Source organism: Struthio camelus, chromosome W (assembly GCF_040807025.1).
Source record: "Struthio camelus isolate bStrCam1 chromosome W, bStrCam1.hap1, whole genome shotgun sequence".
Classification (NCBI taxonomy): Eukaryota; Metazoa; Chordata; class Aves; order Struthioniformes; family Struthionidae; genus Struthio; species Struthio camelus.
Window position 1 is genome coordinate 6,012,330 of NC_090981.1, and position 22,269 is coordinate 6,034,598.

The 22,269-nt window shown below is 36.3% G+C and overlaps 1 pseudogene; it reads left to right on the forward strand.

Moving 5' to 3' along the window:
- Positions 1-1,301: 1,301 nt before the first annotated feature.
- On the forward strand, positions 1,302-17,142 carry LOC104148019 (centrosomal protein of 78 kDa-like; annotated as a pseudogene).
- Positions 17,143-22,269: the final 5,127 nt, after the last annotated feature.

Below are 22,269 nucleotides of genomic sequence, written 5' to 3' on the forward strand. Positions count from 1 at the left end.
GTCCTTTCTCTTGCAGCCCCATGCCTGGTAGCGAATAACGTGGCCCCCGGTTCATGCTGGTTTGATGGTGTGCTTTGTTAGGGAAGCAGAGTACTGAAGTAGTTCCCGGGGTTGGTTCTAGGTAGTGAATATATTGAGTGGGTGCAATGTTATAAAATACTATATTTTTCTAAGTATAACCGAAGTTGTTTATTTGCAGGTGTTCAGTGAGTACTGTTTATGCTTGCATACAGTGATTGTATGGGTTAAGTAAAAATTATGTTTCACCCCTGCACACCAGAAAGTGTTTGAGGAAGTGTGTAAGCAGAGAGGAAACATATAGTGGTGCTTCACAGAATGAATACGTGCCTGTCTTGCAGCCCAGGCTCTAGGGCTGAGTTGTCTCTGTGGTCAATAGTTTTGTATGGAATATTTTTCTTTTCTTTTTTGTTTTTTTTTTTTATACCCTGTAAATTTGCCCATCTGTTTTTTTTTTGAATCCCTATAAACTTTTAGCTTTCTGAGCAAAACTGGGAAATCCAACTATGTGCTCTGTTTCTCTTCAGTCTGCCAACCTGCTAGTTCCATCTGATATTCCTTTGTTCCTGTATTGAAAGAGATGGCAGATAATTGTTCCCTGTATACATTTTTGAAGCCAGTCAAGATTTTGTACAGTTCTGTCATATCTACTAGCTTCCATGCTGAAGAGCCCTAATGTAGTTTCTGAGATGGAAGTTATTGTATGTCTTTGAGTTTGTCCCCTCTTCTTTTCTACCCTCAAGTGTGCTAAGCTTGAATGCTAGGGCCAGGTATAAAGTATGCAAAAGCAAAAATATTGAGGGAAACACTTGTTTTATTATGAAAATTCAGACTTTTGATTGCAGTAGTGGAGAAGCTGACAAGTAGTTCTGAGGATGTAAATGGTGTTTGGAATAGTCTTTCGTATTCCTTGGTGCTGGATCAGGGAGTGAACTCTTAACATACAGTGTCTGCAGATTACTTTAAAAACTAAATTTAAAGAGGAAAACCTTTATGCCAGTTAGTGCTGGAACATTGGGCGTTTTCTCTTGGATATGCACGCTTGTTCAGGAGAATAAAAATGTAGCATTTCTTACCCATTCAGCTGTACTTACACAGGTTAAGAACATCACGAGACATCGGCGTTACTTGCCACATTGGAGATACTGAGTTGCATGTACGTAGCCATACATTCTCATGTTTTGGGTATGCATGTTGAATTGAGATTATGTCACTAAATCAGTTGTATATGGGGACAATTTTTTTCCTCCCTCATTTTAGAGAGACTTTTATCATGTATAAGAATGATTGACTCAGTCAGAGAAAGAAGACAGTGCATGCTGGATTTCTACTCTCATTATGAACGTCTATGTGCTGTTCAAGGTTCTGTCCCACTGAAAGCTGTGAAAGCCGATCTGAATTGGGGTGCTCTCAATCTAACTGTAGATAGCACCAAAGCTGCTGACTGGGCACCACTTCTTATTGCAGTAGAAGTCAGAGTCTTATTATGCCCAATAGCATTCAGAAGTTTTCATCAATGGGGTCTTGAAGAATCAGGTTTGTAGTGATGACTCTAGATGGTAATTATTTTGATTTTGTTAAAACTCTGCATAAAACTTGTGAGTAATGAATGCATGAGGGGGGAAGGGGAAGAATTTTAATAGCTAAGGATTTCTTTCTGTTTAAGAACAGCAGCAAAAAAACTGAGGTGTGTTTATGATAGCTTTCAAGTCAATAGGGACTGAATGTTACTGCTCTCCATTTCTGTTGTTTACCAGGTGTTGAAAGGTCTAAAACTTGCTTTGAATTGGTGGAATTCTCCTTCTAATCAAAAGACTTGACTGGCCAGCTATGCAAAGCTGTCAAAGGCTGTCCAAGTATATCAGATGTACTAAAAAACTTGGAACTGCAGGAGTTGCTTCTGAGAGAGAGAGAGAGAGAGAGAGAGAGAGAGAGAGCGATCTAATACTTTTAACAAAGGTGAGAATGTATTGGTATACAATTAAATGAAACTCTATGATTAGAACCTAGAGAAGTAGCAATGAAATTTTATATGTATTTGTCACAGATGGGGATGTGCCTGTTTTGAAAGACACTTTTGTGTTCTGTGTATGAACCATTCTGCTGAGACATTTAGCATAACCTAGTGTTTAATCCAAATCACATAACTTTCTCCTGCCCTGATTTATCAAGGCTTCTGGGAGGGTTCTTTCAACATTTCCACTGTGTGTTTGGGACATATAACTTATGCCTGTGACTGACACTACTGTGCAGGGTCATGACAGAAGAAAAGCTGCCAGGCACCAAGAAGATGACACACCTTGGAGAGCTACTCCAGTTTGCTCATGAGTGGCTTCTAGGAAATGAGGTGGCTGCTTGTTTCCTGCAGGCTCAGGTTCCTCCTGTGCCAAACAAATCAACCACTTCACAGCTTTAGGCCCCTCTGCATCTTTCAGGGAACACAAAGTGTTTGTGCTGAGCAGTTTGGATGTCTTGGTCTCTTCTCTATTTGTATGTCATTGTTGCTTTTCAAGCCATTTTTAAAACTTTTTTTTTTGTTTAAATTTTGAAACTTACTTTCTAAAGCTCCATCTCCAATCAGACAGTGGGCTAGGGAGACACTCTCCAGAGATGAAGTTTTGGCCAACTCCTGCCAAAAAAAAAAAAAAAAGACTAGTCTTGTGAGGTGATTGGTAAAGGCATAAATATACCTCTCCCTTCTTTTTTAATGCTTTAAGTAGGTAAACCTAAGGTTTTTTTTCAGTATTTCCATTCCAATTTTAAATTCATTCACACTGATTAAAAATAATAATCTTCATTTTATTTTGCATGGCTTTACAATATTTAAAGATTTGAATTTGTTTACCTGATGCTAGAAAACAGATGTACTACTTAATAATGTTGATTTATACTTATTTAAAACAAAAGTCATAAAGTTTATTTCAAACTTAAATATTTTCTTGATTTGTTCATGTTTACACAAGTGAACTAAAACATGTTCTATCTTGTTCAAACAGTCTCTGCTAAATACTTACTCTAAAAACATTTAATCTTTTGAAATTACAATGGATAAATGTATTTGAAATATACTTTGTTTTTCAACACTAGTCCTTTGTCAAAAGGCTTGCCTATTAAAGCTAATTCAGCTTCTTAATACAGCAGTGAGAAAGTGTGTTTGTTCTGATGATCTGGCTGTTTTGTGTGTGTGTGTGTATATAACATAAATGCTCTTGTTCTCTTTAGTAATCTGTCTGGGTGTGAAGAATTCAGGTAGTATCAGATACATAAATTTCACAGGATATAGCCTTACCTGGCAAGGGGCCAAACATATGACAAATGTTTTAAAGGTAATTTAACCGTAAGTGTTCACAAGAACTTAAGTAACAATAAAATATTATCTGTTCTGTTTTTTTGTTTGTAGGCACTGGTAATGAGCAGCAGGAGTCAGATTTCTTGATTGCTAAGTGTTTTTTGTATGTGTGTGGGTTTTTTCTGTTTTTTTTTTTTTTTTAAATTGCTAGCAATAAGGTGCCTCTTGGCTGGGAGCACAAGAAGGACCCTGATCAGTTCTTTGTTATATCTTATAAGCAAAGGTAGGTTGTTACATAACCAATCAGATCTATCCATGACTCTTAGTTCTACCAATCCCCCTGCCGTGTTACAGTACGAGGCAGTTCTGCACCAGCCTTAAATGGTCCAGCTTATGATTATTCATTAGCTGACTTTGCACCTCTTCTGGTGTCACCTTTGAACAACTTCTGTACCGTTGGCTGGATTAAACAGATTTCCTTGCAGCTCTTCAACTGTATGAAAAGCAGGGCTAAGACAAGGTCAGGTAAGATGTGCTGCTTGCAGGGTGTGTGACCTTGCATGTTCTTTCTGCAAAACTAGAGCATAGTGGAAATTTCCTTAACAAACTGAAAACATGATTGCTATATTCAGCTTGTAAACAAATACAACCTTTTTTAGTAATAATTTGATAATAAATGCAATACTATATCATACACTGTTTGCTTGCTTGATTTACTGGTGTGGGATTAAAATATGGTGTTTCTTAATAATCATTTAAAGGAATAGCAGTTCAGACTGTCTGTCATATTTTCTTTAAATGAGAATTAGCCCCATAAGCATCTGACATCTCTGTTCTAGGGAGAGCTTCTTTCATCAGTGTTGCACAAATTTTTTCAAAGTGTTTTAAGTATTCTTAAGCATTAGGTAAAAATAATGAAATTGAGTTTGCAGTTTAGAGACTAGTAAGCTTCTGACTAGTACAATATAAATATGTTGTTCTAACCAATCTTAATATTGGTCTGCATGAAAGCATATAACTTCATAGTGTGCAATACCTACTAAAGATGTGTTGAAAATGTCTATCTGACAAAAACAAGGTAGTAAGATATTTAGAGTTTTCTGGCCATATTTAATAATTTGCATTGTGAATTGAAAGATCAAAGCAAGCATAAGTTAACTATAATGTTTAAGAATGATGATGGTATTTCTTGAACTCGGAAATGGTATAACTGAGTCTCTTATGTATCAACACTAAACTATTAAACATTAATTATAAACAAAATGTTAAGGAAGTTTCCACTATACTCTAGTTTTTGCAGACAGAACATGCAAGGTCATGCACCCTGCAAGCAGCACATCTCATCTGACCTTGCCTCAGCTCCTGTTTTTTGTACAGTTGAAGAACTGCAAAGAGACCAGTTTAATCCAGCCGGCAGTACAGAAGTTGTTCAAAGGTGACACCAGAAGAGGTGCAAAGTCAGCTAATGAATAATCATAAGCTGGACCATTTAAGGCTGGCGCGGAACTGCCTCGTACTGTAATGTGGCAAAGGGATTGGTAAAACTAAATCATAGATAATCTGATTAGTTTACATAACCAAAGTATTGAATATGTAACAACCTACCTTTGCTTATAAGATATAACAAAGAACTGATCAGGGTCCTTCTTGTGCTCCCAGCCAAGAGGCACCTTATTGCTAGCAATAAAAAACTTAGCAACTAAGAAATCTGAGTCCTGCTGCTCATTACCAGTGCCCATGAATGAACAAAAGAGAAAAGATAACTCTAACAAAAAAAAAAATCTTGTCATTCATAACAGCTTTTCCTTTGCACTTGATAACAACTTTCTCATTTGTAAAGCACCAGGCAATGAAAAGACATAAAGCAGCTTGGGCTGAAAGGCTATGTTATAGGAGACCTGACCTGGGCTGTATGACAGGCTTGAGGCACGTTGCTTTTAACTGCAACATGCTTGTTGGAGATAGAGGAGCCAGTGCCTTTGCAGAATGCCTAGGAGAGGACCTGTGGCTGAAAGGTATTGTGAAATACTGATTCTAAGATATAGTAGAGGCAGGCAGGAAACCTGCAGTTGGCAATTATAGCAAATGTAGCCAAATGAGTAATTCACCATTTAACTAGCAAAGAATAAGTTGAATCTTTTTTTCAAAAGAAACTTCTTTTCCTCTCTTATCTGAATAGTCAATGTCCAAGAATTCTCTAGTATTCTGGATGAATAACTTGTAGTATAGTATGTATGTACTAAGTGACTCTAATGTTGGTGATCTAAGTCATAGCATTCTGTATAAAGAATCAAACAATTACTTACCTATTGGAATTTCTACAGTTTATCTGAGCAGACTGTAGAGATTGCATGCATAATATGCATGTTCAGCATGGGGAAAAAAGTCCAAAAGCCATGAGTGCTATTTTATGGCAACTGAGTAATATATTCATGTGTGCTAGTGATGATCTGGTAGAAGCACTGATTCAGGCTTTTCAGACTAAGTTGTGTGTTTGTATATGTTAAGGTACTTTGGGCAGCTATCTTAATTGGTATCTAGCAATATTACATCCAGTAGTAATTTTCAAGAACAGCCATTTAATTGTGGTTTGATATTCCTTTCTCTGCAGCTGTTCAATTTATTTATTGAATAAATCAATTGATTTCAATTTGCAGTTGTTGATTTATAATACTGATCTAAATCTCTAATTTCCACCTCTGAAAATAATATTGTAGTTTGTACACGTGGCTGTTAACTGTAACATTATTTCATCCATTCTGTGAAATGGAGGTGTTCCGCAAAGGTGGATTAATTGTAGTCGATATTGACTACAGCTTATGCCATTTTTTTTTTTCTTCCCCTCCCCTTCTCCTTAAACATTTTAGCACTCGATTCGCAGCAGTGCGGAATATCCAACAAAGGAGCAAAGTCACTATTTGATGCTCTTCAAGATAATATAATGTTAGTGGTACTTGATATAAGAAAAAAAAATCCCTTAATTGGTATGTATTTGTATCTATCTACGTCCTCTGTGGAATTTTTTCAGTAACTCTTGGGGGGGGGGGGAATATACTACTTTCAAGGGAAAAAAAAACCCCTGCAATAGCATTTTGCTAAGCAGTTAAAAAAAGTGTGTGGGAAGGAAGGCAGGTAATGTATACTGCTTATTCAATGATCTGTTTGTTTGCATAAGTGCAAGTCTCATACAGGAAATTCTTAATACAGCATCTTTCATTCTGGATCATGTTTTGATGAAAAGCATTATTGGAAGAGTTCTTATGAATGGAAATAATGTGAATTCAGAGGTATGTGTTAAGCATTTCATAGTGTGTTTTTATTTTTTTTTATTTTGTAGTTGGCATTGCATTTGTTATAAGGTCAACTTTGTTCAGAATTAATATAAAACAGTTATTCCAGTTATAAACACAAGGCTAACTTTTAAGCAGTTTTAAAAAAAACTATAAAAGGAAAAACTTCAGCACTAGCAGCAACAAGAGCTATGCTGTACTGAGCATTTTGTATGCTGTTATGTAGTTTAAGATGTAACATAATAGAAACAGGATACTTGTTTAATGAGAAGAAAAATAGAAATGTATGTGTACATTTATGCATTATCCTAGAACATAAGTTAATATTGCTGTTAGAGTTTTTTAGTATGCGTGTCTCTCAACACACAAACATCAACTTAACTAAAAAAAAGGAATTCACAAGTTAAGACTAAGTTTGAAAATAGCTTAATTCTTAGCTATGTAAATTATTGACAAAAATTAAGCTTAATTTCAGTTAACTGAACTGTAGTTTCTTAGATGGTTAATATTGGAAATAATAGTCTTGAGTAACTCGAGTGAGTGCAGTACCCATTTCCATCTCTATCTAATACTCTGTAGAGAGTTTATAGTAACTTACATAAACTGAATATCTGGAACACTTACGATTCCATATATTGTTTAAATATAGAGTCTCTTGTTCATAACTCAAAAATCTGATCCTGTTCCCAAAGGAGTTAGCAAGTAAATGAGTACAGTCATTTGCTCTTGCTTTTTGACAACTGCAACAATTTTGTTATGGAACTTATTGCTGTTTTGGCTTTGAAAAGGCTTGAAAGTCAGAGCTGTGGCTCTGTAGGGAATGTGTTCTAAACTGAGAAGTTTGCATGTAGAATTTCTTGGGGATTAATACATTTCCCCTCTTCAACCTCTTAAATACCTTTTGGAGAAACTGAGGTTGGTTGTGAAAGAGTACTCTTTCTCCTTAGCAGATGGAATCAACACTTGTGAAATGTTGCAGGGATTCCATGAAAATAGCATCTGCCTGGAGAGAATGTAGCTCAAGATGGATGGAAAGTTGAACTGTGAAAAGAGGCAACTCCTTGGGGAATTTCCATATACTAAGAGTTCACTCAACTCAAGACACTTGTTTTATATTCATCAAGGTAGTAGAGTATCTAAGTCTTACTGGTGATATTAGTAATCTTGCATACCTGATCAACAGTGTAAATAAAAAATGACTGACCACCAGCTTGCTAAGTAACTTTGCCTCTCTTCCACAACTGAGAACATAGCAACCTTGATCCATGATTTCATAAGCCGTGTGTGTAGGCTGTTGTAAATAACACATTTACTGCTTGTCATGTGAACAGTGCAGGTACTCAGGATGGAATATTCCACCTGTTTAGCAAGATGAACACATTTAGTGTTGGAGGTTAACATTCTTTTGAAACTGAAACAATTCTTTTACCTTAATATTAGGATTTGTAGTTGATTTTTGAGCTCAGTTACAGAAGTCTGGATATTATGAAGAGAAAAACAGTTGACTTTTTTTGAGGTGGTGTCTGAAGGTGCTCCATATAGACAAAAAGCACTGTATTGCTGACTTTCAGGGAGTAAAATGTCAGAGGTATCAAAGATGCAGTTAGTCATAAAGTTTTGTTGCAGAAAACTACAATGATTTTTGACTATTTACAAAAAATTACGTTTTATTTCTATAAGGCGGACGAGTTTGTGGATTTTTTGGTGTGTGGTGTTTGGTGTTGTTTGGTTTGTTTTTTGTTTTTTTTTTTGGCTTTTTTGTTTTTTGACAGGGGAGGTAAGATGTAATTTTTCTATCTGGAAAATGCAGCTTACTCTTGTAGCAAGCAGCCTAACTCATACTTGCTCCCAGAGCCACCTGAATGGCATGGACGATAATCCCTAGTACTTCCATACTTCCTCTAGTTTCAGTTTGTTTTTGTTTTTTGTTTTTTTTTTTTTTAAACCTGCCAAAGGCTAACTGCTAATTTTCAAGAGTAGAATTCATGCATAGAGTAGAATGTAGAATTTGTGTTTATTTGAGAGGTGACAGCTTCATTTCGTGCTATCTGAAAGACACTACAGCACCTGTTGTATAAATTCATAAATTCCATGGTTATATTTAGGTAGGAAATGCATTAAGGTGCTTGTGTGTTGCTTTAGAAAGAGAACTTAGGTAGGCTTTTGAATGGCCCCATAGTAAGTCATTGCAACTACAGAAGATCATGTCTTGGTAGTTGTATGTTAGAGGCTATTTGTGGTGGGTATTGCCTACATGCTGGATATCCTTCACAACAGCCCTTCCATCTAGTTATGCCTAAGAAGTGGTGGTTTTTCATTACTTCTTAATAGCATATAGCTGCTTGCCTTTTGGGTTGCGTTTTCAAGTCTGCAAGGGCTGTTCACTACTAATTGATGCCATTAAATATAGGAAACTTTCCAATAAATTTGAAGGACAGCTAAGACAAAGGACTTCTGTACTACACTAGCAGCACTATGTAGCTCTAGCATAGTGGACTATAATTGTACATATGATTAGGTGTACTAGATGGTAAAAGTTTGCATAGTTTCTTGGAGAGACTGAATAGCTTAAAAAAAATTCACTGAAGATGTCTACAATACAAGATGCCCCCATTGTCCCAGCTCAAGGACCAAAGACGGTGTTGAGAAATGACAATATGCTTGCTATCCTTATACTCAGATATTGTATAACAGCAGCAGATACCTAGACAAGAGACATGTTATTGGGTTAGATTAACTTTTTGTTTAACCTAGTATAGCTGCTCTTTTATGTGTGCAGTGAAACAAAATTAAGATGTTCTGGCATTGAGAAGTTTAATTTTATTCTTTCCATCTAAAGATTTTTTTTTTTGTAGTTGAAAATGAGCTAGCTCCTGAGACAACTAACTGTTCAAGTTGTAGACCCAGCAAAACTTATACAAGAATAATTGGAGTCCAAATTTATTGTTGCCAAGAAAAGTATTTTTATAAATATGGACTGAAGTTGGTTAGTTTAAGCAAGATGCAGTTACTGTGCTTTATCTTCCTCATGCATTAGGTGGACCCCTGTGGAAATAACTTCATCATGCTGCTCCTAGCACTCTGATGTGGGGTTTAGAGTTGTCTGTGAGGCAAGCTTTGCATTAATCTCAACTGCATTTCAGTCTCTAACTCCATTTCTTGGGTGGCTTTAATAGTAGACTTTCTACTAACTCTAGTTTGATTCACACTAAAAATCCAAGTGACTTAAGAATATCTACCTGGAAGAATAGTAACATTTTTATTGAGAGAGGGGGAGCCTTTAAGAATAGAACTGTTACCATAAGAAAATGAAGTTTGAAGTCAGCAATTCATATAGTTGTAGTTTAGTAGTGACAAATATGTTCATACAGGTACAAGGCATCTTTCTTTAATATGTAGGCTTCATATTGCTTATGAGGCAATGTAGCTCTGGGTGTTTGTAAATTTTTTTGGGGGAAGTCATTATTAACCATTAAGTAATATCTGCATCAACTGTGTGATGAATCAGAACTAAGAAAACCCCAGATTTTATCGCTTAAAAAAAAATCATGATTTAACTGTTTTCTAAGCCTTTGCCCTTTGGAAAAAAATTTAGTAACTTGGGGAAAGAGGTCAGTGCTGTCATCTTTAGAATTTTCTGATATTTTTCCACAACAAACAATTGTAGAATTATAGTTTTTAAAATAGAATTATTTAAAAAACTAAAGACTTTATATATATATATATATATATATATATATATATATTTATATACATACTATATATATATATATGCTGTAAATGGAACTGTAGGAATTCTGATCTGTGGTATCTGTGCCCAATCTTCAAAAATTGGGTCACAGGATTCCAGTTTACATGTCAAGATGTGAATGTAGAACATTATGGTTGCTACTTTCTGTGCTATGCCTCTGTATCTATAAAAGGGGTTGCAGCTCCTATTATTTCCACAGATTCTGAAGTAGATTGTAGTAAAATTTATGGTATCTGTTGAGGACTCTCCTTAGAGATTCCTGCTTCCCCTTCTGCCCCCCCCCCACCTGCCCTGAGGCGATTTTATTAGGTTAAGGTATTTTTGTTAGGTACTGATAAATCTTTTTTCCAAATGTTGTCTTAGGAAAATGGTATTTCTAAAACTTCTAACTTCTGAGAGTCCTTTTGCTTATGTGTTTGGGTAATAAAGGCACTACTGTAGCCTTCTAGTTCCAGGGTTAACTTGGTTGATGATAGTCTAGGGATCTTAAGAGCAGGCTTCCTTGGGCAATGGAGACATGCTCTTAATCTTCACTCTGAGTGGTTGTCACTGGAGGGCTATATCTAGAATATTTTAGAACCTGCATCTTTTGAATCATGCAAATGTCTGTCTCTCACATCCTATAAGAGCTGTGAGGACTTATCTTGCATTTATAGAAGGATTATTTTTATTATTCATTCTGTTGCACACTAATCTTTTCAGTTGATTGTTTGCATGAAGTGCAATAGTATGCTCTCTTGAATAAGCTTTTGATAGTAAAGAAAGATTTTGAGTGCTGTTTGGATCTTTGCTCCTCTGTAGAGCTGACTGATAACATATATAGAAAAAGCAGTGTCTGTTTAATATTGCATATATGTGCCTATGTACAAGGTATGTAGACAAGTGAAGAAGCTTTATGTACTGTGAACTCATATAGCTTACCCTTTTTGAAAAACAGAACAGCTTCATAATTTTAGCAATTTCTTCCTTTGGAAGTGGAAGACTTCATTAAGTCATTAAAAAAAAAATCCCATCTGTTCTTCCACTTTAGATACTATAATTAAAGATGATATTGCTCTGCCATGATAGGAAAAGACTTGGTGATCAGTTATCAAATCCTGATTACTGTTCACTGAAAGATTCACTAGTTAAAAGGAAAAATTAAAATAGAAGTGAAGGCATCTCATGAATAAGACTAAAATATGTTTGCTAGATGCTTTGATTTTTGATTAAATCAAAACAAAGCTGCTTAACTCATTCCAAGAGCTTGAGATCCTGAAACTTATTTCTTCCAACTGAATAACTAACTGAAACAAGTGAGAAAGTATTACTTTTATGGTTTAGAATTATTATATTCCTATTCCTGCAATAAGGAATAAAATCCTGGGTGAAGAATAAATTCTGAAAATTTAGGTATGGCTACTAATGAGTTTTTTAGTTTTTTTTTTTTTTTTAAAGAGCTCAACATGATATTTTGACTGGGTAGTCATATTTTAGTTTTAAAATGAGGTTTAAAAGGGGGAAGGGAGGGAGAATAGGAGATAGAGAGTAGCATACGTTCCTGATGGTAGTGTCATAGACACAAGAGAATTTGTGCTATAATTTTACGTTAACACATTTGCGATACAGTAATAGAAAAGTGAATTGCACTTGTGTCCGCTATTCTGTTTTAGATTTTTTTGCATCCTAGATTTATATATTGGTAGACCTGAGTTTTGTATTTTTGTGGAAGATATGTTATTGCTTGGAATTCCACATGCGAATTGTTAATTTAACGTGTTGATTTTAAATATGTATAATGTTGTATGTTGGTCTGACATTGAGATTAATTTTCTGTTTTATGATAGTTGGAACTGGGAGAACGCCTGCTAAAATTAAAGGAAGAAAGAAGAGTCAGAGTAAAAGTCGAGGAATGGATAATGGAGGTAATGATAGTTAAGTATTAATCCTCTACTTTTAAGGACTCACAAATCAAGCTATCCACTTGTTTAATTATGACTAGTTATTGATAACCTCAAAACTGGTAGTTTCCAGAGTTTCAGTTAAAAGTCCCATGGATCACTTACCAGCCTAAGGGCAGTGATGAAATCCGTATTTAGTAATGTGTGTGTGTTCTCCTGATTTCCTGCCATTGGTCCTATTCCAGAGCCTTGAACTCTAGGTTTAGCTACTCTTTTCAAAGTGTTTCATTCATTCAGTGTATTAGTTATGATCCAGGGCATCCTGATTGTTTTCTAGAGAAAGTAATTAATTTTGCTTGTAATATATAGCAGATGGATTGCTATCTGAGGTCTCTCACCTTTGTTACTATATGAGCAGCTTGCTCATATAAAAGCTGTTTGCTGTGAATATTATTATATTTGGCTTATCCTGTCCCTTTATTTTTAACTTGAGTTGGTATTGCTGACCTGAAGAGACCCTTTTGAATCAAGAGTAACTAGTAAGCAGAATTTCTTGTAACAGAGTTCAGTATAAGAAAGTGTAAATGAGCGGATCTGGGTTTTTAGATACAATCTGCAGTGGAATGAAAGTGGTGGTACCCTTTGAAACTTGAGCAACGCATGGTACCTCCTGACATCATCTACAGTAGAGGGAGCAGATATCCAAAAAGGATATCTGGAATCTTTCAGCTTGGCCATCCTCCTGTAATGTCAAGTGGGCCAGTGGGGTTTGCTGGATTTGAGTTGTTTGAAGACTTGGATGCTTTTTAGTCTAAATGCCCCCTGCAAGGAATCTTTCTACATCATACTATACTGCTTGGGCTTAGTACCTTGTCTGAGGGGAAAAGATGAGCTAAATAGCAGTGATCTCTACACCTGTCACTTTCAGTGATGCTAGTTTAACAACTACGATAGATTGCACAGATCTGTAATTTTTCCAATCTTATCTCATAAAAGATGAAAAAGGAAAGCCTGTGGTATGGCAGTGATTGCACAGCTATAAACTTAAATGGGCATCTGAGTTAATGCTTCACTTGAACACCAAACCTTGTATGTCCTACTGTTACTGTTCAGCTTTCAGATGATGATGTTGACTTGATTACCATTCAATGTGAAGAAAAATAGCATCACTTTAAACCTTTCAATTTTTGGGATGCAGAGCAGGAGAGACAGACAGTTATGTGCATTAGCTCTGATATGGAGGGCTGAACAGAGGGGGAACATTGGCCTTCATTAAGGTTTCTTTTTTCCTAAAAACAGCAAGTACTTTGCGCGTTGGTCTTTGTGTCATATAGCAAGTGCAAAATAACATGGCTTGAAAGCTAACCTTTTGCTTGCACTTACTCTGCAGCATTATGTTCATGCTAAAGACAGTGCTGAACTGGTAGTTTTGAGTACCTTAAGTGAATTGACTATGATAGCATAGAATTGCAGCTGTGGATAAACAAACCTGCACAGAGATCTATGTAACAGTAACCTGACTATTTCTGGTACAGAAAGCTATATACCACTTATGTTGGGTATTTCTCTTTGCGCTACCGCACTGTAGGCCTGCAAAGGTCTCTCTTTGTTTTGAACTGAGAATGATAGAAATGGCTTTAAACTTTTTTCCTGGTTTTTTTTATAGTTGGAAATTGAAAATGCAAGGTTGAAGAACCTAAACATCTCCCTATCTGAGGTTCTTCATGCACAGTTGGTAACCAACATGATTTTGGAAGATGAAGATGTTCTAGGCAGCATTGAGAACTCTTTCCAAAAGTTTCATGCTTTTTTAGACCTCCTTAAAGATGCTGGGTAGGTTGTTGCTTTATTCTGTGAATTTTACCTTTTCTGCTGGTATCTTTTTCCAAAGTTATGCTCACTATGATATGTGCTGCCTTCTCTCCCAGAATCTCTAGGAGTGTACTGACAACAAACAAAGGAAGAGAAATTAACTTATTTCCTTGCTGTTTAATCTTCTCTCAGTGAAAAAGCATACCCAAACACACTCAAGCTGAGTTTATATATCTGCCTGCGGGAAAGATTTTTCAAGAAGCCTTTCTCAAAAGAGAAGAAAGCTTTTATTAAAACATCTTTGCTCAGTCTTTATTGGGTCATCTTTGGTTCTTAGTGTTCCCTTTATAAGAAAGGCTCAGTTGAACTGGTTTCAGAAAGTGTGCCCCTTTCCTCCTTCCATGGCTCCCTTTTACTAACTGAAGTGCATAAAGCTAGATGGGATGAATCTACCCCCCATACTTAAATTCTAGATGACTCATCATGTTTTGAAACTCTCTAGACCCTAGTGTGTCTTATTTGCCTTTCCCTGCTCCCCTCCCCTTCCCTGATTGTAATAATGTAAATTAATGTAGAGTTCACCCAGAGGCAGTGTTCTAATTCCATGCAAATCAATTGGTAGAGTTGCCATTACTTTTGGGATGAATGTCAAGCTTTGGAGGAAGGGAAGAATGCTCTCTCGCTACATCAGGAATAAATTTTTCAAATGGGTCCTACATCTATTCATGACAGTAGGGAGCTGCTCTGAAAGTTAGGTAACCACAATTGCAAAAATTGATTCTCTCAATAAGCTTCTGTATAATGTTATGCTACCAATTGATGGCTGTGACTTTTCAGTTCCTGTTGGGGCTTAGGCTAACAAACCCCAAGTGGTATGTTTGGCCAACTTCTAAGCTGCCAAGCAAACAGTATGTCTGTATTTGTGAAGCATGTAATTGATTGGATTTGGCTGCTAGAGACAATGCCAGTTTGGGGAGATGTTCACCAATCTTCTGCTTGAGTGATAGAGCTTTGTTCTTTGTTCTGCCTGAAAGGGAATCTTCTTGCCAGCATCCTGCTCTGAGATCAATACTAACTGGAAGAACTTCATTACTTGCCCCAGTAACACTGACTGAAGACTGACAGTTTTGAACCTGCAGGCTAATTTGTGCAAAAATTGCTGAACAGTATTAGCCACTTATTTTCATCTTTATTAAGCTATTTTGGGCTTCACAAAAATAATAGAAAAACTGTCATAAAAGGGGAAATAAAAGCTTCAAATAGTGGGGTTTTTTTTCTTCTTCTTGTATTGAACGTTTAGATATTTCACATGGGTAAGAAACTTTTGTGTAACTTTCTACTAAACTTTTATTTTACAGACTTGGGCAACTTAGTTGCGTTAGTTGGGATAGACCAGTCAGATTTTGGTCTATGGGGCATCCACAAATGAATGTTACTCTTATTAAACCTGCTAAGATGCTAAAAAGTCTTTTGAAGAAGAAAGACAAGAACATACCCAGAATAGTAAAGTAAATCTATAGAGGGAATGCTAGTGGCAGTATGCACAGGTGTGTGTGTGTGTGTGTGCATGTGTGTATATATTTATACAGGTTGTAATAATTAAAATATAAGACTCATTCTGCATTTCAGCATGTTTCTAATGTCCATTGTCTTCCCTATTAAAGTATTCCAAATTCTTCAAGAACACCATGAACTTCAAAAATGAGATAGTAAGAAGTTTGTGTTTTGTTTTTGTTTTTAATGGTGTAGAAAGCAGGTTGCAGTTCTGTAATTTGAATCAGCATTAAAAGTATTTGGAGTAATAGAGTAATTGTAATCAGGTTTTTTGAGATTGTCATTAAGCTTATAACAATGTTTTCAGCTGATGAAGCTCTTCTACACTGTGACTCTAACTTGCTTAAGAAGTTTGTTTGAATCATTGTTTTCCTAATTCAGCTATGTTTAGAGGAAGCCTGAATTTAAAGTGTTTAAGTATACCTGCCACATGGAAGAGCTTGAAAAGTTTCAACTAACATTCACACTACTATCTTAGTTATATCCTAGTATTGCATAGTTTTTGTGGATTCTGTTTTTAGCAGCTAGGTACTGTGATATAGGACTATTGGAATCGCACTATTGTGAACACAGAGCAAACATGGTGAATTTCAAATAATGCAGAATGATAAATGTAATTGTGCTTTGGCTGCTTCAATATAACTGATTTGTCGCTGTAGCATAAAGATCAAGATACATGTGAAACTAATATGCCTACTGTGTGTCATTAGCACCCTAGCAGCCTTCTGAAATTTGCTGGCTTAGAAAGGTAACAAAGTTTGTGATCTTTATTATATTTGAATCTTGTGTATATTATGTAAAGAGTTTGTTTTAGTTTACAGGTTTAGTGTATGGTAGTTGGAGGTTGGTGTGTGTGTGTGTTTTTTGTGGGGGGGGGGTTCCCCCCCCCCCCCTCCTGGTTGTGTCAATATCTTAACTAGAATCTCTTTTTTCAGAATGAAGGTAGAGACATCCAGGTTTCTCTTCCTGGCACACTTCTGTCCCAGATGGTTGTGAATAATGCATTCTCAGCTCCCAGAGAAACACAAGAATTTCAGGTTGTTGTGCAACAGCAGCCAGGCTCATGGAAAGGAAATGAATCTCAAACAACTAGCCAAAATAAGGAGGATAACCCCCCAAATACCACTCCAACGTTCTCTGAGAGGAGAGTCAAACAAGCATCTTTGTATGTTTGTACACTTGTACACACTTGCCTAACTGCCATGAGAAGGCAATCTGTCCAGAGCTTAATATAATAATTATAGCAATCTCATAATTAGTGATTAAAGTTAGTGAATGAGACTAACGAATAATGTTTTTGTGCATTGAAAGAAATAGGAGTTCTGTTGTAAATTTAAAGTAGCTAGGTCTGAGATTGGGGAGTAGAATCTGACATATAGTGCTTCTCTTTTAAAATACGAATTATAAATGTGTAAAATTTTGTTCACAGGTGGTGATGAAAAGTTGTCTTTTTGAAAATCGATTCAAACTTAAATACTTTGGCTTAGTGAGACTGTTTTCACAGTATTAACTGAGATTTTGAATGATTATAATAAACTTTAATTTTTATTTGTGACATGGAATTTTTTTCATTGGCAATTTGGAGAGTTAAGGGGGGGAGGAGTAATGGATGATGGATTTCACATAGAGGAATTGGGCAAGATGATTTCAGTTGAACTGTCCAAAAATTTTACTGTGTAACTTAACTTTTTATTTTGTCATCAGTAGTGAGAGTTCTGGAACACAAGATCTGTAGTAATTCCTGTCTCCAGTTACTTGATAGCTATGGAGAAAATAATGAATCCTCAAATGGAAACTTTCTGTTGAGTAAATAGCACAATATCACCTTGGCTACTGCAATATTGCATAAGTAATTAATTGCACAATGAAAGCATGTTATTTATATAGACTTCGTCACTTCAGAAAAATATCAGATATTTTATTAATCTTTTTGCATTTTTTTTAGACATTCTCTTAAGCATTTAGTATAGGTTTCTAGACTGAGGTCTCTTAGTCTATTACTTTGACATCATATAATTCAGTCATGATTCTTTGCTTCTGTTATTGATTAATTGATCAATTATACAAGATCATTTGGTTCAGCAGTAAAATGTGATATATACCTTTTTTAAAGCTAACCACTGTGAAGTGATGGGTGAAATTATAATTTCAAGTGTTCAGATCTGTGGGGTTAGCAATTGCTGATGTTATTTGTCCCTAAAAATACTTGAAAGAATTTAAAATTTTAATATAATTTATGTCTATAAACAGGTGCATAAATGCCTTCTACCTTAAATATACTATTTGCTTTTAAAATATGCCATGTGTCAAAGATAAAGCAAAAGTGACCGGGCATTGTATAACTTAGATTGACACACTATTTTTTTCAGTGGGATTAAAGCAAAAAAAGAAAAAAAAATCATCTTGTCAGAAGTATCTTGTCATCTCATCTTGTCAGAGGTAAGGTTGTGTAGCTCTCTTCTGTGAGAATCTGATGTGTTTATGTACAGTTGAATGCTGGAACTTAAAGTCTATAGAGATAACAGGTATAAGATGTCTGGGAGAGAAGTACTTGATTTAAGGCTAATATGAATATTTCAGAAGTTGCAAGATTTTTTATTAACAAATACATTTTATTTTACAGACAAATATTTTTCTATTTAATAAAATGTAATATGTAATAAAGTATATATTTTTGTGTGTGTATATATATACATATATATGTTAAGTGATTATGAATCCATTTTACCCCTGAGTTTGGGTACTGACTGTTTCAACCTCTTGCTAGTAGTTAATATTTTACATATTTGTCTGTGTTCTTGTTTGACATAAAAGCCTGAAATCAATAGGCCAGCTATTTGCTAGAGAGCACGTTACTGTTTACTTACAAGACTCTTTAGCATTTTTATCTCCTCATTTGGGCTTCTCAGAAATTATGCTCCATATTTGCAATATTTGGAGCCAGATCTAAAAAAGTGTCTAAATTACCTGCATCTTATTTTTAAGGCTTATCAAAATTTGCCAGGCTCACTAGTTTGTTTGACCAAACGTCCCAGCTGCCTCCTGAAATAGCTGCCAGGTTGCTATGCAGTCGGCATTATTTGTCCTTTAATAGTGATGTCAGGTTGTCTGTTATTGTACCAACAGAGAACATGTATGTGCTCTCTCTCCTTGAGAGAGCTGATTCATTTCCAGGAATAGTCAATGAAGGCTTTTCTGTCCAGCTTTCTTGAAGTTACAATGAACCCAATAAAAGTTCACTGAAAACTTTGGAACATAATAAAATATTACACTTGCTCTGAAGTATTTTTTGTTGTTTTTGCCAGCTTGCATCATCATCAATACAGCTCTCACTGGTTTTAAGTTTGTGTAAATTCTGCAAATTCAAATTTTCTGCAGGCATTTGCAGCACTGTTAAATGCTGGAAGCCAGAAGCATCCCTGTTATGGTCTTGAAAGCTTTGGTTTTTATAAGGATGTCTATGTATGAATATAAACTGTTTTGATATAATGAAAATACTAAATTATAATTGCTGATAGCAAATATTACAATAGGAGAGTTGAAGTATCTTAATTCAATATAAACAAGCTGATAAGACTGTTAGTATTCCTCTTCATTCCCCTCTCCAATTGCAAAAACAGACTAATCCCTTTCATATGTCTATTTTGTGTTTAGATAACTTTCTGGTATATACATCTTTATCAATTTTATTTACTCCACATCAATGCACAATATGAAATCGACTTTCTGAAGCTTTGGATGGCAAGTCTCCCAGCAAAGTCCTCCTCTGATCTCATGGGAGCTACTGTTTGTTTTTTTTTTTTTTTTTTTTTTGACCCTTCTGCTTAGGGACTTCCTCCTCAAGGGGGAAAACTTCAATACCCGATATTTACTACTTGTGCTCTGAGCAGATACCTGCATCAGCTTGCCTAGTTTCTATTCTTGTGTTCCAACTCTTTGTGCCAGAAGACTGAATAACACATTTAATTCCAAAGTTATAGGTTGTAATTTATTTTGTAGTTTGCACCAAGCAGTTCGGCTTCAAGACTGATCTAGCTTGAATGTTAAAGCGCTTCCTCTAGTAATGGGCAAAGTTACTGACCTGAACCCCCAACCTAAATTACTTGACTGCTTTGATTGCCCCTTCTCACCTAGGATACATTTCCCCCAGCAGCTTGTAGTTCAAGGCTGACTCTCCAGACAGACACAGGCAGTCTGAGTTTAATTATGGGAAAAGCCCATATAAAGAGCCCATATCTCTTAAACCTGTTTCTATCTGAGACCCTAGTAAAGTGATTATTATTGTAGTCACATTGATGTTGTTATTGAGCGTTGCAGTTGATGGTTCTATTTAGTCAGAACTAATTTTAACAATTAAAAGTAGTGTAGTTGTTCTGGTGGTCTAAGATGTACTTTTAAAAAGCCCTGATGTTTTAAAAGGGAAAAAGTACAGAGTCTGTAGTGTGCTTAAAGTTTGCTATATCTATTGGAGCTAAGGAGGGTTCTGGTGTCTGAAAGTGAGAGTTTGGTGAGGTTTTTCTTAAGCTATATCCATTACTGAAAAGAAGATATGCTTTTCTTTAAAATCACTATCTCTGTTAAAATTTTGTTCAAAAAAACTTGTGTAGGATGAAAATCTATTAATTAGCACAGTTCACTTCTTACATTCTGCTGTGAAGTGTCTTGAAATCAAGATATTAGATTTACAGAGCACAGACTGATTTGGTATTTTAATTCCTTTTGCAGTTCTAGGTTTGAACTGTCTTGGCAGGAAAATAAGTGCAAGTGGTCAGTGTTTCTTCAGTGGAATAATATGTAATGAAAAAATGATCTCTTATATAAATCTTGGCATTCATAAAATAATGGATAGCAATGCTTTAATTTCTAAAAAAAAAAAAAAAATGTTTTAATGACATTTTGTATCCAGATTTTTGTTGCTGGAAAACTTGGTAAACATGCACAGGCTTGGTAGCGTCAGGTTTAGGGGGAAGGCTGGACAGGGTAAGGTGTTCAGGAGCTCTGCGTCATGCAACTGCACGTGAGAACTGAGAGTTTCATCCAAGGTATTTGTAAGTTATGGGCTTCCAGCGAGACCATCTGGTTTCAACCATACTTAAGGGATTGTTTTGTCAAAATTGATGTAATGCTACTTCCTTTAAAATTAATTGTACAGCAATATTTCTCTTACTGTGAAGTGATGAGAAGAAATAGGATGAGCTAAAGGTTTTTCTTCAATTACTCCAGTTTAACTGTATTAACTCCACGTTTTCAATGGCCTTATACCAAGGTAGTTGTGGGAAGAATGGTGTAGTAATGAGGGTAGATATAGCAGATCTCAACTCCCAGATCTTCTCTACCTTCCGTGAATGGTTTTTTGTTCCTTCCTATAAAGTACAAACAGTAAGGCCCCTGCTATGGGCTGTTTGTGAAAATAAATAGCGCACGATGTGGATACTTCTGCCATTGCAGAGGTGGGTGTAGCACTGAGGGCAGGTGTCCCCAGAGCCCATCACTTTTCAGAGGCATAAAACCCCATTTTAGACGTGTTGGGGGCAGCTGGACCATTATGCAAAGCAGGGGCGTGCACACATGTCAATCCATGCACCGCTAGCTCCATCATGCTGCCGTCTCGTCTCGTGGTCGCTCTGCCAATTGGTGGTCAGGACGCTGCTGGTGCGGTCAATAGGCAGAGAGGCTGGCAGCACCACCCCCCCCACACGGGTGTGCATGAGGGGAGCCGTGTGTGGGCTGGCAGCAGGGGTTTATCAGCGGTGGGAGTGGCAGGTGAAGGTGTCGTGCTCCGTGAGTAGGGGCCAGGGCAGCGTGCGGTGGGGGCAGATGGCTTTTGCCTGGGTTATGGGGCAGCAGCCATGAGTGTTGCCCCTCCAGTGCGGCTCCCTGCTGGTGCCCATCTCCATGCTGCCAAGCGAGTGTCTGGGAAGATTCATTTAACCAAACAAGCAATAACTGGGCAGCCAGAACAGAAACTCTTCTTCCTCTTCTCCAAAACTGAATGCACCAATGAATTTGTGGATTTTTAATTTTTTTTTATTTTTATCTTTTTTAAGAATGCACCCCCCCAAGTGGTTTTAAGACTGTACCCCTAGAATTTTTACTAAATCTGCTAGGGTACCCATTCATTGGGGCTGTATCAGTTTTGGGATGGAAAGTAAGCCTTTGCAGATGTGCAAGTAGCTGCAGCAAATGAAGCTGACCAAAAAGAAAACAAAATCAAGATAATTCAACAAGCATTCTTTATATAAATAATGGTAATGAGTATAGTATAGACTCAACCCTTTAGAAAGTTGCATCAGCAATCGTAGGTTATGCAGTTGCATATGGAGAGGGGGTGGTTTGTGCTGAATTCTAAGTGTCTGGCTTTCCACTCAAGAGTTGTGTTGTGTGGGAATTTTTTGTTCTTCTTGGATCATAGTTTTCTTCATTATTTTCTGTGTTATTTCTTTAACACCTTTTTTCTGTAACAAAACAAATTTGCTGTAGAGCAGCTTCTCTCTTTTTTTTTTTTTCTCCTGGAAATGCTCATTTATAGGTTATGCTACAAATCGTTGTTCTTCTGTATTGCAAAGCACTTGGCTGAGAAAGGAGTGCTCTTAAACTGCTGCAGCATCAGACTCCAAAAGAGAGAGAACTGAGGGCTGCCTTTAATGTTTGAGGAGAGTGTAGCTGAACTCCATA